This window comes from Cetorhinus maximus, chromosome 21, assembly GCF_964194155.1.
Source record: "Cetorhinus maximus chromosome 21, sCetMax3.hap1.1, whole genome shotgun sequence".
Lineage (NCBI taxonomy): Eukaryota > Metazoa > Chordata > Chondrichthyes > Lamniformes > Cetorhinidae > Cetorhinus > Cetorhinus maximus.
Window position 1 is genome coordinate 22,039,224 of NC_135899.1, and position 13,408 is coordinate 22,052,631.

The following is a 13,408-nucleotide window of genomic DNA, read 5'->3' on the forward strand; positions in this document are numbered from 1 at the left end:
TTCTATTTTTGCAATAATGTCTCCTCTTGAACGTTGCTTGATAAAGGTGCAGATATATTGGCGATACACTATGTGCCCGCATTGTAAATGATTAGTTATGTTCTATTTACGCTATCACAGTCAAAATTACGCAATACGCGACGAGTTGATTACTCAGCTCTGAACAATGACGCAAATACAGAACTTCGTCGATCAAAAATTATGGTGCTGATTTTTCTTTTCATTGAATTTCTGAAACAATTCTTAATTGTGATTCACCACAGCAAAAGCCTATCTTGTAACGGAGTATATGTTTCATTTTCCCTCTCTCAGATATAGAAAAATTAAAGCGTGACCTGCAAAAAGCCGGTAAGGAAAATGAAATAGGACAGAAGCTTGCATTTTTGTTTCGCATGGATGACGACAAAATGTCCGTAATTATAAAGCAAAAGTAACACATGACCATTAGAAGAAGATATTAGGGCAGCTGACCAGCAGCTTGATGAAAAGGGTAAATTTTGATGAACGTTTCGAAGGATGGAGGAGAGGCAGAGTATTGCCAGGATTCGGGTGGACGTGCGGGGGGGCGGGGGGGAGGGGGGTGGGGGGCGGGGGGAGGTGGAGGGTGGGGGGTGGGGGGGTGCGGGAGGGGTGGCGAGGAGGGGTAGGAAGGGTCGGGGAGTTGGCGAATTCCAGTGGGCAAGTCTTGACCACTGTAGGTTCTACAATTAGAGTCCGAAATTAGAGGAGCCCATGAAGCTCAGAAGGTTGTGTTGCAGGAAGATTATGAACGGTCATAATTTAAAAATCGAGACCTTCCTTAATTTGAAGTCAAATTAGGTCAGCGAAAACAAGTGTGGCGTTTCTGCTACAAAATTTAAAATAACAACATTAATCTCAAAAAAGCGGCCAATTATGATTGTAAAATCTTTCGATGAGCGTTCATTTTCCCCTAGGTTTGACGGCATTTGTTCAGGTGTTTCAATATGTAATTGGAGAAAATTACTGCTTCGCTGATAAAATATGCCAGACAAGTGACTCAGAGTTTGGAGGCAGTGAAGGAGGCTGGAAATGTGACGAAGAGGTTTAACTTTGTGCCTTGGGTGCCTGTATGAAAATATTTTTCTTTTCTGGAGCATATTGCTGCAGTGCAACATGGAGTTAAGAAATAAACAAGGGCTAAGAACAGATTCCTGAGGGACTGAACATGTATGGATGTGGAAAAGAGGCAGAAGCCTGATGTATGAACGTCAGACAGGGAGATTTGAGACTGTTGGATACGCATTTCGTGGCTATGGTTGGGGATGAGGGGGAATTTATTTCATAGGATATGAAGGGAATGTGACAGTGAAGATGGGATGGCAGTTAGCAAGCTTTGTTTTTGAGGAGATGTTTGATGACGGAATTCCAATGAGAAAAAAAAATCCAAGGGGAGGACCCACCATCAGAGGTTAAGTATAAAGTTAATGACAGTATCAAGCTTAAAGCATAAACATATAATTACGCAAAGGCGGGAGGCAGATCAATCGATAAGAAAGAATATAAAGAGAAGCAAAGAATGACAAAGGAGTGAATAAGGGGGAAAAATAGACCATGAGATAAAGCTAGCTAGTAATATATAGAAGGACAGTAGGAGTTTCGGCGGATATTTAAATAAGAGAGTTAACAAAGCGAACATTGGTTCTGTAGAAAGCGCGTCTTAGGAATTGATAGGAAAGTAAGGAGATGGCAGAGTAATTAAACAGCTACTTTGCTTCGGTCTTCACTATATAGGACATAAGTAACATCCCTGGAATAGCAGTAAATCCGGAAATGGGAGGGTGGGAGGGCGGAATTCGGGAAAGTTACAATCACCAGGGAAATTTTATTGGGCAATTTTTTGGGGCTGCGGGCTGACAAATCCCTAGGTACGGATGAACGTCACCATAATGTCTTTGAAGAAGTGTCTAGTGAGATAGGTGGTGCATTGGTTTTAAGTTTCCACAGTTCCCTGGAGTCGGGGAAGGTTCCATTAGATTGGAAAATAGGAACATGTAACTCCTTTAAAGGAAGGGAGACAGAAAATAGGAAACTAAAGACCAATAAGCCTAACTCCTGCCATAGGGGAAATGTAAGCAGCTGTTATTAAAGATGTTATAGCAGGGCACATAGAAACATTCAAGCCAACTAGGCAGAGTCAACACAGTTTTGTAAAAAATAAATCATGTTTAACCAATTCATTGGAGATATTTGAAGGAATCACAAGTGCTGTGGATAAAGGGGAAACTGTAGATGTAACGTACTTAGATTTCAAGCAGGTATTTGATAAAGTGACACATCAAAGCTTATTGCAGAAAAGAAAAGCTCATAGTGTAGGGGGTAACATACTGGCATGGGTAGAACATTGGCAGGTTAAGTGGATCCAGAAATTTCGCAAAAATGGGTCTTTTTCTGGTTGGCAGCATGTGAGGAATGGTGTACCACAGGGGTCCTGGGGCCTCTACCTTTTGCAATTTATATAAATGACTTGGATGGAGATACTGAAGGAATGGTTGCTAAATTTGCTGACGATACAAAGATAGGTAGAAAAGTAAATTGTGAAAAGACGCAAGGAGGCTACAACAGGAGACAGATAGGTTAAGTGACTGGTCAAAGATTTGGGAAACGTAGCAGAACGCGGGCAAATGTGAAACCGTTCATTTTGTCAGGACGAGCAAAACAAGAAGAGTATTTTCTAAATGGGAAGCGATGGCAGAACTCTGAGATTCGGAGGGATCTGGGTACCCCGGTGCGTGAATCACAAACGGTTAGTATGCAGGTAGAAAAAGTAATTGGGAAAGCTAATAAAATGTTATCATTTATTGTGAGAGGAATTGTTTGCAAAAGTAGGGACGTTCTGCATCAGTTGTACGGGGCATTGGTGAGACCACATCCGGAGTATTGTGTATACTACTGGTCTTCTTATTTAAAGAAATAGGTAAATGCGTTAGAAGCAGTTCAGAGAAGGTCTACTATACTAATGCCAGTAAAGGGCAGCCTTCTAAGGAAAGGCTGGATAGATTAGACTTGTTTCCAATGCAATTTAAAACAGAAAGAAGCAACTGAATTGAAACCTGTCAGACCCTGAGGGGTCTTGAAAGGATGTACGTGGAGAACATGTTTCGTCTTGTCGTCGAATTTGGACTAGCGGTCGCTGTTTAAAAAATAAGGGGTCGCTGAATGAGGACAGGGATGCTGATTTTTTTTCTCTCGGAGGGTTGTGAGCCTATGGAACTTTCTTCCGCAAAAGGTGGTTGAAGGTTGAAGCAGTATCTTTGAATATTTTTATGACACAAGTCGAAATAACCTTGGTTAACGGGGCGGGGTGGGGGGGGAGGGGGGGGGGTGGGGTGGGGTGGGGCGGTTGTGGTGAAAGGTTAATGGGGCGGGGGGAGTTTACAGCCATTATCTCATTGTATGGCGGAGCAGGCTCAAGGGGGTGTGTAGCCTACTCCTGCGCCTAATTTGCATGTTTTTATGTTCGTATGAAGGCAGATTTTAAGGAGAGGGGAACGATATCTGAAGAGTTGAGAAACAAGAATATAATTCCACGCGCAAAATTATGCGGAAATTGAATTGGCTGCATCTCAATGTGACTCGCGGCGAGGGAACGCGAGGTGGGCGCCACAATGAAACCGGAAGGACTATATACCATTGAGGATACAATACACCGTAATATGTTCCGCTTTGAAATCTCAGTTAAGCAGCCGCCGATGTAATATGCTTTGGGACCAATTTTCAGCCCTAAAACCTCAGCGATGCACATGCTGCTAAAATCATCCAGCAATTAATTAACGTATCCGAAAACCAGACTTACTCTTAATGGTTCAGATGGAAAAGGTTGCTCGTTGTTGCTAGAACATTGATGGGAGGAATTATTATTTTTTCATTTCTGCCCATGTATTTTCTATGCATTTATTAATTGTCTCATTTGGGATGCGAGCATCGTTGGCGAGGCAAGCACTTATTACTCATTCTTAAGGGTCCTTCGTGTTGGTGGTGAGCAGTCTTTTTAAACTGCTGAAGCGCATTTGATAGCTACACCCATTGTGCTGTTGGAAAGGAGTGTCCAAATTTATGATATGGCAACAGCGAATGGACCGCGATTTAATTCCAAGTCAGCATAGTATGATGCAAACAAATAAAATTGCGAGTGATGCCTTTTAACGTGGTGACTGCGGTGGCAATCAGGTAGACTGTTTTGTCACGAGGGTGTCGAGCTTTTTGAGTATAGTTAGAGATGCACTCATCTAGGCAAGTGAAAAATATACTATCACGTTTCTGACTAGTTTGTTGTAGATTAAGGAAAAGCTTTGGAATTCACTGCAGAACTCCGAGCATTTGAAATTCTCTTGCAGCCAGCGTAGTTTTCATGGCTGGTCCAATTTAACTTCTGATCAATGGTAACAGCGCAGGACATTTATGGTGGAAAATGCAGCAATGGGAATATGATTGCATGCAAAGGCGAAAAGGCTAAATTCAAATTATTGGAGTTAGTGTCTTTCTGGCACTTGTCTGGTGCAAATGCCATCTACCGCTTATCAACCTAAGCCTGAATTGTGCGTACGGATCCACAACACTCGTTATCTGATGAGTCTTGAAAGGGACTGAACATTGTGTAATCATCAGTGAACTTCTCCATTACCACAGTTATTACGGAACAAATCTGGTTAATGAAACAGCTGAATTCGTTTTAGCACCCTCGCCTTTGAATCAGAGGGTTGTGGGTTCATGTCCCACTCCCGGAAAACCAAGAACTGTGATTGTACTCGAAACAGTTGCAATCTGTGACTGTTGATAACTCGAAAGAGTTTCAGGCACTCCATCTGAGAACACATACAGCCATGTCCTGGGTCTGAGATAATTGGTGTTCTCGAATCACAATCCGGACGTATCTGTTATTGGTGCTCCTTGCTCGGAATTGACGGATCGTTCCAACGCTTTGTTGATGAGGCTGTAAGTGGACAGATATAATTTGCAATTCAATTATCCAACCGAATATACCTAGGGCAATGTTCAACATTGTCAGGGTCTGGGGACATCGGTTCAAATCGCACGGCGGTAGCCAAAGAAATTCAAATTCACTTTAAATCTGTAATATAAAGTTAGTTTCAGCATTAGTTACCGGTAAACTATTTTCGATTATCTTGAAAACATACCGATCTGGTGCACTAATGTCATTCTGGGAATGAAATCTGTTGTCCTTACCAGGTCTGGCTTCCATGTGATTCCAGATCCACAGAAATTGACTTTTAATAGCCCTCTGAAATGGCCGAGGAAGATATTAAGTTCAAGGTCAATTAGGCACTTTAAACAAATGCTGGCCGTTCCAGCGATTCCCACATGCCATGAAAGAGTAAATGAAGAGTCGAAGGTGTTGTTGATCCAAAATCGCTGAATATTCCTGTTATACGAAAGAAAACCAAGGCCCCTTCCTCTCACCAGTTATTTTTGAGTTCAGTGCATTTATTGAGAGGCAGGCCAAACCTTCCTTTTCATGCTTTGAAATTCTCTCCAAATTTTTGGCTTTCCTTTCTCGATCACTCCTTGTTCTGCTACTGCTTGTCTTCGCAGATTAGGGGCTCAATAATGCGGTCTCTTGACGACGGCGGGTTCCGCACCCGGATGTCGGTGGCATTCCGACGACTGCAGCTCTGAAGAAGTGTGATACGGGCTCGAAACGTCAATTCTGTCACTCTGTCTACAGATGCAGCCCGACATGTTGAGATTTTCCAGCATTTTCTCTTGTTGCTCCGACTTCTGTGTCTGCCGTCGGTGCGCGCTAGATATTACACTAATTGCCGCGAGTTAGCGACAAAGGATGTGAGGCCGAATAAGGCGATGATACTCAGAGTGCCTGGTGCAAGCCGAAAAAGAGCTTCCATCCCAATCACATGCGCAGCTCTCCCAGCGTTGCCGTTGGTTTCCCAATGTTATCAAAGATGTCCGATTCTTGTTTACATACAGTTACCTGGTCGCCTTTCTAACGTGGCTTTTGAGCCCGACTGCAGGCCTGTATGATTTTTTTTTTTCATAGTGAGGCCAAGGAAGATTGTCGACTTTGCTGGGACTTGCCGGTTTTTCTAGCGTGTCTTCGGCCTTAGCTCCTTGTATCCTTACCATTGGAAGGAAGCTACGCCAAGACATGAGATATTTCTCTTGCCAGCATTTGCTTTGCATTTCGCCCTCAGTCCGTGATGGGTATGGACATTTCCTGAGATTCGACGTTAAGCAGTTTCTGAGCCTTAACCTCAGCCGACCATGCAGGTATTGCCCAGATTTAAATTGTGAACACATGGTCATCTTAGGACCTTCATCGCCAGTGATACATATTACAAGTTCACTTCAACTGATCGGATCTCTGATGATGAGCGTTTCATTTGCAAACGTATGCTCTCTTTAATGAATTAGTTGGGCACTTTTCTCTCGCTGGATGCCCACGATGTTTGAATGCATCTTAAGTTTACCTAATCCAGTTGATTCATATGCCTGGGGTCGGTATGCGAATAGCCACTGACAACAAAGAATCATATATTCTCCTGATATTTACAGCGCAGAAGGCGACCTTTCGGCATTTGCTGTTGGCATCTGATTTCTGAATGAGCATCTCACCTAGTGCCATCCATCAGCCTTCTCACCGTAACCCTCCACATTATTGCTTTGCAGGTAAGAGTCTAATTCCCTTTTGAATGTCTCGATGGAACTTGCTTCCACCATACTTCAAGAAGTGCATTCCAAACCTTAACCACTCGCTGTGTGGTCTTTATTAATTCCCGCGGATGGCTTTTGCTTCTTTGGTAATTGTTTTAACCATGTTCCTCCTCGTTCCTGATACTTTTATGAGTGGCAACAGTTTCATGATGCTTCAAGAGCTCTTTTAAATCGCTCCTCACCTTTCTCTTTTCCAAGGAAACCGGTCCGAACTTATCCAAGCTATCTTAATAACTGAAGTTCCTCATTCCCGCAACCATTCCACCGTATGTTTCTTACACTCCCACTAATGCCTCCACATACTTTCTAAACTATGACACTCAGAAATGGACGCAGTACTCCATCTGAGACAGAATTAGTGTGTTATACATGTTCAACATAACCCTCTTACTCTTTTAATCGACACTCCTATTATGAAAGCCTAAGATACCTTATGTGATTTATAACTGCTCTCTCAACCTGTCCTGCCACCGTCAATGATCTATGCGCACATGCATCCAGGTCGCTCTGCTCCTGCACCCCGTTTAACTTTTATTTTTTTTTAATCATAAATTGTGTCTCCATGTTCTTCCTTGAGAAATGAATCACTTCACGATTTCCAGTATGAAACTTCATTTCGAAACCTCCAACCATCACATCAACTTGTCGAGGTTACTTCTAAACTCTAGACGAGCCTCTTCACAGTTCACAATGTTTCCATGTTTCGTATCATCTGCATGTCTGAGATATGCACAGTACACCAGCGCCTACGTTACACATACACACACGTGTATATATTATATATATATATATATCTATATATATATATAGATATAGATATAAATATAGACATAGATATAAAAGGACAAATAATGTTACCAACACTGACACCAGTTGAACTGAACTTCAAACATTCCATGTGCCCGAAAACAAACGCCTTTTAACCACTACTCTCTGTTTTTGTTATTCAGTTGCTTTCGAAAAGCATGCTAATACTTCCCCTTTCCTTCCAAGAGATACAACATTGCTCACACGACTCTTTTGCGGCTCTGTAATAAATATAAAAATAGCTGGAAAAACTCAGCATGTCTGGCAGCATCAGTTGACATTTCGAGTCCGTATGACTCTTCATCAGAACTAAGGAAATAGAGAAATGAGGTGAAATATAAGCTGGTAGCGGAGGGTGGGACAGGTAGAGCTGGATACAGGGCCAGTGATATGTGGAGGCAAAGAAGAGATTGCCAATATTGTCATAGACAAAAGGACAAAGGGTTGTTCACGGTGGTGATATTATCTATGAAATGTGCTAACGGGGACATTAAGGGTCGCAAGCAGGACAAGCAAGTAGCAGATGGAACTAGTGAGAGTGGGGTCGGGGGACGGGAACAAAATGGGTTAGAAGGTGGAGATAAAACAATAGATCGAAATACATTAAAAATAGGTGGGAAAAAATATTTTTTTTAAATTATAAATTATTGGAAAAAGGGGGATCGGAGCGGAGATGGGGATGGAGGAGAGAGTTCATGATCTGAATTTGTTGAACTCAATATTAAGTCCGGAAGGCTGTAAGTGCCGAGTCGGAACATGAGGTGCTGTTCCTCCAATTTGCGTTGAGCTTCACTAGAACATTGCAGTAGGCCAAGGACGGACATGTGGGCATGAGCGCAGGTAGGTGTGTTGAAATGGCAAGCGACAGGGAGGTCTGGGTCATGCTTACGGACAGACCGAAGGTGTTCCACAAAGCAGTCACCCAGTCTGTATTGACTTAATATTGAATTCAACAATTTCAGATCATGAACTCTCTTCTCCATTCCCCAGCTCATTCGTGGTCCCCCTTTTTCAAATAATTTATAACTTTAAAAATTTATATTTTTCTTTTCCCACATATTTTTAAATTTATTTCTATGTATTGTTTTATTTCCGCCTTTTAGCCCATTTCGATTCCTTCCCCCCACCCCACCCTCCAGGGCTATCTGCCACTTGCTTGTTCTGCTTGCTACCCTTAATGTCCCCGTTAGCACATTCCTTAGATTATATCACCACCGTCAACACCCCTTTGTCCTTTTGTCTATGACATTATTGGCAATCTCTTCTTTGCCTCCACCTATCAGTGGCTCTCTATTCAGCATTACTTGTCCCTCCCCCCGCTACCAGCTTATATTTCACCTCATTTCTCTATTTCCTTAGTTCTGATGAAGAGTCATACGGACTCGAAATGTCAACTGTGTTCCTCTCCGCAGATGCTGTCAGACCTGCTGAGATTTTCCAGCTATTTTTGTTTTTGTTTCAGATTTCCAGCATCCGCAGTATTTTGCTTTTATCGGTAATACATATGTTTGGAACTGCATGCACACCTGACCAACACCATTGTCCTCAATAACTCTTTTTGTTACCTCTTCGAAAAAAACTTCAGCAAGTTAATTAAACACCATTTTCCTGTGATGTCTTTCTTTGAATTAAGCCGCATTTGTCCATATGAATATTTTTATCGGAATTATTGTTTCACGTTTTCCCATACCCAAGTTAGACTGACTGGCCTGTAGTTGCAGTGCTATTCTTTAGCCAATTGCTCTGAACAAGCGTGTCACATTTCCAATTCTGCAGCCCTCTGGCACTGGAAGTCGAAGGAGGACTGAAAATGTATGGTCAAATGCGCTGCAATTTCTATTCTCACTTCCCTCAGAATCCTTGGATGCGTCACATCCGATCCGGGTACTTTATCAAACTTAACTACAAAGAGCCTGTATAATACCTCCGCCTTTACCAATACAATTTGTCACTCTGCTGTGAGTGCAATTTTTTTTTACATTTGTGCTTCCGTGGTAAGTAAAGTTATCTACGTTGTTCTGAGTCACATTCTAGCAGATGGAATAGGGTAAGGACTTGGCAGTGGTTGTTTGAGTGTCTCTGAAGCAAGCAGGTTGCTAGCCCATATTCGTCAGCCACTTATGTTGAAAAAATAGTCGCTGATCGGGTGAAGACCCGGATGTACAGTTATTGGCAAACATCAATTCCCACGCATAATGCAGTGAAGAACGCAGAGGCCATGCCACCCACTGCTTCTCAACACTTCTCACGTAAAAGGACTCAGTGTAATCATCACAATCAGAGTTTACAGCCGCCATTGCATCGTGGATCTGTTGTACCAAATTTGCAACTCTATGAAGCGATCCACTTTTCACCACGAGTTTTGAAATGGCTTCTTTGCTTACCTTGTGGAAGGCCTTAATCTGGTCAAGAAAAACGCAGTGAAGTCCCATCTGCTCTTTGCAGCATTCCTGTTGTATTGCTCAAACGAAGAAATTTTGGTGGCAAAACTAGCAGCTTTTTCTGATTCCAATTTCTGGCAACACTTTTCTTCTATATGACTTACCAGTCTGTTGCGCAGAATATTTGCTCAAATGATAATAGAAACACGGAGATTCGCCTCGTGTTTGCCACACAGATAGTTGCCATTTTCTTTTTAATCATGGCACCCTTTAACTCCTGGGGAATGATTTGTTGCTCCCTCGTTCTGTGTTACAATTTGTGGGTTTTCTGGCTATCTGAGTCCCTCACATTTGCTAATTTCAGCTGAAATCCATCTGAGATTAGAACTGTTCTTGAGGTCAGTCCTTGATCGATTACGAAGATCGGCATCTTGCACTTTGGCCAATGTGGGCGTTTGCCTATAGCTATCCCATTTACGCTGGCTGAGCGGTTGAAAAAACACACCACTAAGGTGCTTAACCCAGCTGATTTTGATAATTGTCTTGCCCATTCGAAGAGATTCCCTGTCAGTGCTAAGAACAGGTGAGTAACTGCTTGAGAGGAGAGAAGCACAGAATTCAGTGTCTAATAGGCATTCTTCATCTCGTGTTGATCTGCATAAACTGGAAGCTGTCTGGCCAGTTTGGCCTTCCTAGGCAGATTCTGTTGCAGGTTCCTTTTGCTTTCCAGGAGTGATTTTCTTTTTTTATAACAGTGGACTTATCTTTATTTCCCAGCTATGCTGCCTGTATTGTTAATGTAATTTTACACTTTTTCCCTTCCATAATTTGATCATATTTTTCTCCCAACCAATTTTTACCTGTGCTTATTATTTGTGTTTCAATAGACATTAATTTGAAGTTTGACCATGCTGGTTCAACATCATCACTAAGGTTTAATCTGAAGGGCATCTGTTGTTCACTTTGAGCCTGACCTCTCTGAATACCAATTCCCGGACATTGAGCTTTCTTGGTAGTCCTGTGCCTATTGGCCTTCTTTTCATTGAGAGAGTATATGACATCTTGGGGCGTAGCATCCTGTAGGCAGAAACGTACTCCGCTCGTCTCGTAACATTGGTTATTGTAACATTCTTTTACGTTGCTCTGGCGGGTATTTTTAAGGTCAGTCTGAAGCCAATATTTAGACCTTGATTGCATTAAAGATTTTTTCCTTTTGACTTTGTCTTCTGGCTAAAGATGGTGTTCGTGATTGTACGCAGTCTGTGCAAAGGCACAAAAATAACACTCAGGAAGAACCTCGGGTCTGTGCAAGTTCAACAGGAGATTGTCAGCCTAATGCCACTTATAGCTCTCCGAGCAGAGCCATTAAGATGCGACACTTTAGTTGTATATTCAAGCACCTTTTAAATGGAATACGGATGTCTGAATCAACCAACGTTGCATAAAATGAGTTCCTTATATCAGTATTCATTCCCCAATTTTCCTCTGTTCGCCATGCCAAATTATTTGCATACAAATCTCCAGGTAAATCAACACCTTACTAAGGGAGATGAGCCCTTTATATCTATTATATTCTGTCCTTCATAATTGTATGCAACTGAATTAATTGTCATTGTATCTCCAGCCTATGCAATCTCCATCCGAGGTAATATGGTCAATTTTAGGAACCGTTTCGTAAATCTCTTCTGGGCCTTCTCTTGTAATGGAATCGCCACAAATCTGCATTCGCCTCGTCATGTCACCTGAAGCGTGTTTTATTCAGTTTCAATAAACCTCGCTGCTCTTATTATCTATGATTCAGTCAATAATGGAAAATATCCCATATGCCATCTTACCCACATTATGTACCCGGTTTTCTATCTTCTGGGCTCTATAAACACGCATACCATGGTTCCTCTGTTCATTAGTACTTCTCATCACAGTTTCCTCCAAGCTACACGGGTGCAATGTCGCCGGTTCTGTGCATGGACAAATTGGCTGAGCACGAATTTTTAGACACTAAATATTTGTGTGTGTACGTCCGTGCAAGAATCTTAATGGGACATTGCAGTGCAAGAAACGGGCCACGCACAGCTAAAGATACTTTGAGCATACACCTCTTTTAGTATCACTTACCTGGGCTGAAAACCAAGAGCTCTTGCTTCTGGATGCTTTGGTATCTCCGGCATTTATCATCATGTTTATAATCCCGCAATTGGTTTTGTAGAATTCCTGCTTCCTCATTTCCGGGAACATACCTCCATCAATTTATCCTCCGATAAGCTATTTGAAAGTAGCTTCTAGATTTCAGCAGATAGACCTTTCTATTAAATTGCGTATTAAGTCCTCGATTCTCCATGATGATACCACCCTAACATATTCATCAATATTGCATCACATAATTTTCAACATCAGTTCTGAACTCTTTAACATAATGATTTATTCATTTTTTCCCTTTACTATTAAGTTGTTAAGCGTTTTTTGGTTTATGCATCTTGGCCAATGTACATGTTTAACGTTTTGACTGTTACTGCAGACTGAAGAGTATCACTATATTTCCATTAGTTTCTCTTTTCTTTTCTACTTTTTGTTTGCCCTCATAACCAAAGAATGATTTTCTCATCTACCATCCTGCCACCAGCCCCTTCTCACATCTCATGTATAATTTGGTGCGAATTCTCGACTGCAACCATTCAGTACTCACGGACTTTCCTACATACTTGACGCCTTCACAGGCGCGACTCAGCCTTAACTGGGCTTTCATTTTCTCTACTTGCCATTATTGTATCATTGGAAGGGCCCACTGAAACAAATGAAGCCGGCTTAGTAGCGGCAACAACAAGTGTGACATCGCACTCTCATCAACATTTCTTCCGAACTCATGTTATTGTCGGTTTTCATGCCAATAACATTCCCTTCCCCAGCCCATCCTTGAACTGACGAGACGTTAGCCTCTTTCACAAATTCAGCCCTCAAAACCCAACAATGCAGCTACCTCCATAATGTCAATTAACTTACGAACAAGGCCCTTGACTTTCCTGAAAGTATTGGAGATGATTGGACCGATATCTTGGCCTTAGCAGGAAATTCGTTGAGAGGTGGTGATATCTTTCCTCTTTAATGAAGATTCCTCGTCTCCTTCCTCCCCATCAATCCGAACATTAATTCCACCATTTGCCCCATCAAAATCAGCATAATAGCCCTGTGACTTTTACCACCAAACCACACTTTCGCTATAGTACTCATTCTTTGCTAATTTCTCTACCTTTGAGTACCACACAATTTCAAACATTGTCACCCTCCAAGCAAAATTCCGGGTTCTCCACCGCTCACCCAAGTATCATACAAATGTTAACAGTGTTTTTTAATCAATCTCATTCGCCTGCTCCTTAGTGTCTGCAATAAATGAAGTCCCTCGCTCGGTGAATTCAATCTCCATCTTAATTTGCCGTGTTCTCTGCTCTACAGTTCACTGCTCTCTCAGCTTTTCTTAATGTTTGCCTCCATGTAAACGTACCGACAGATATTTCATA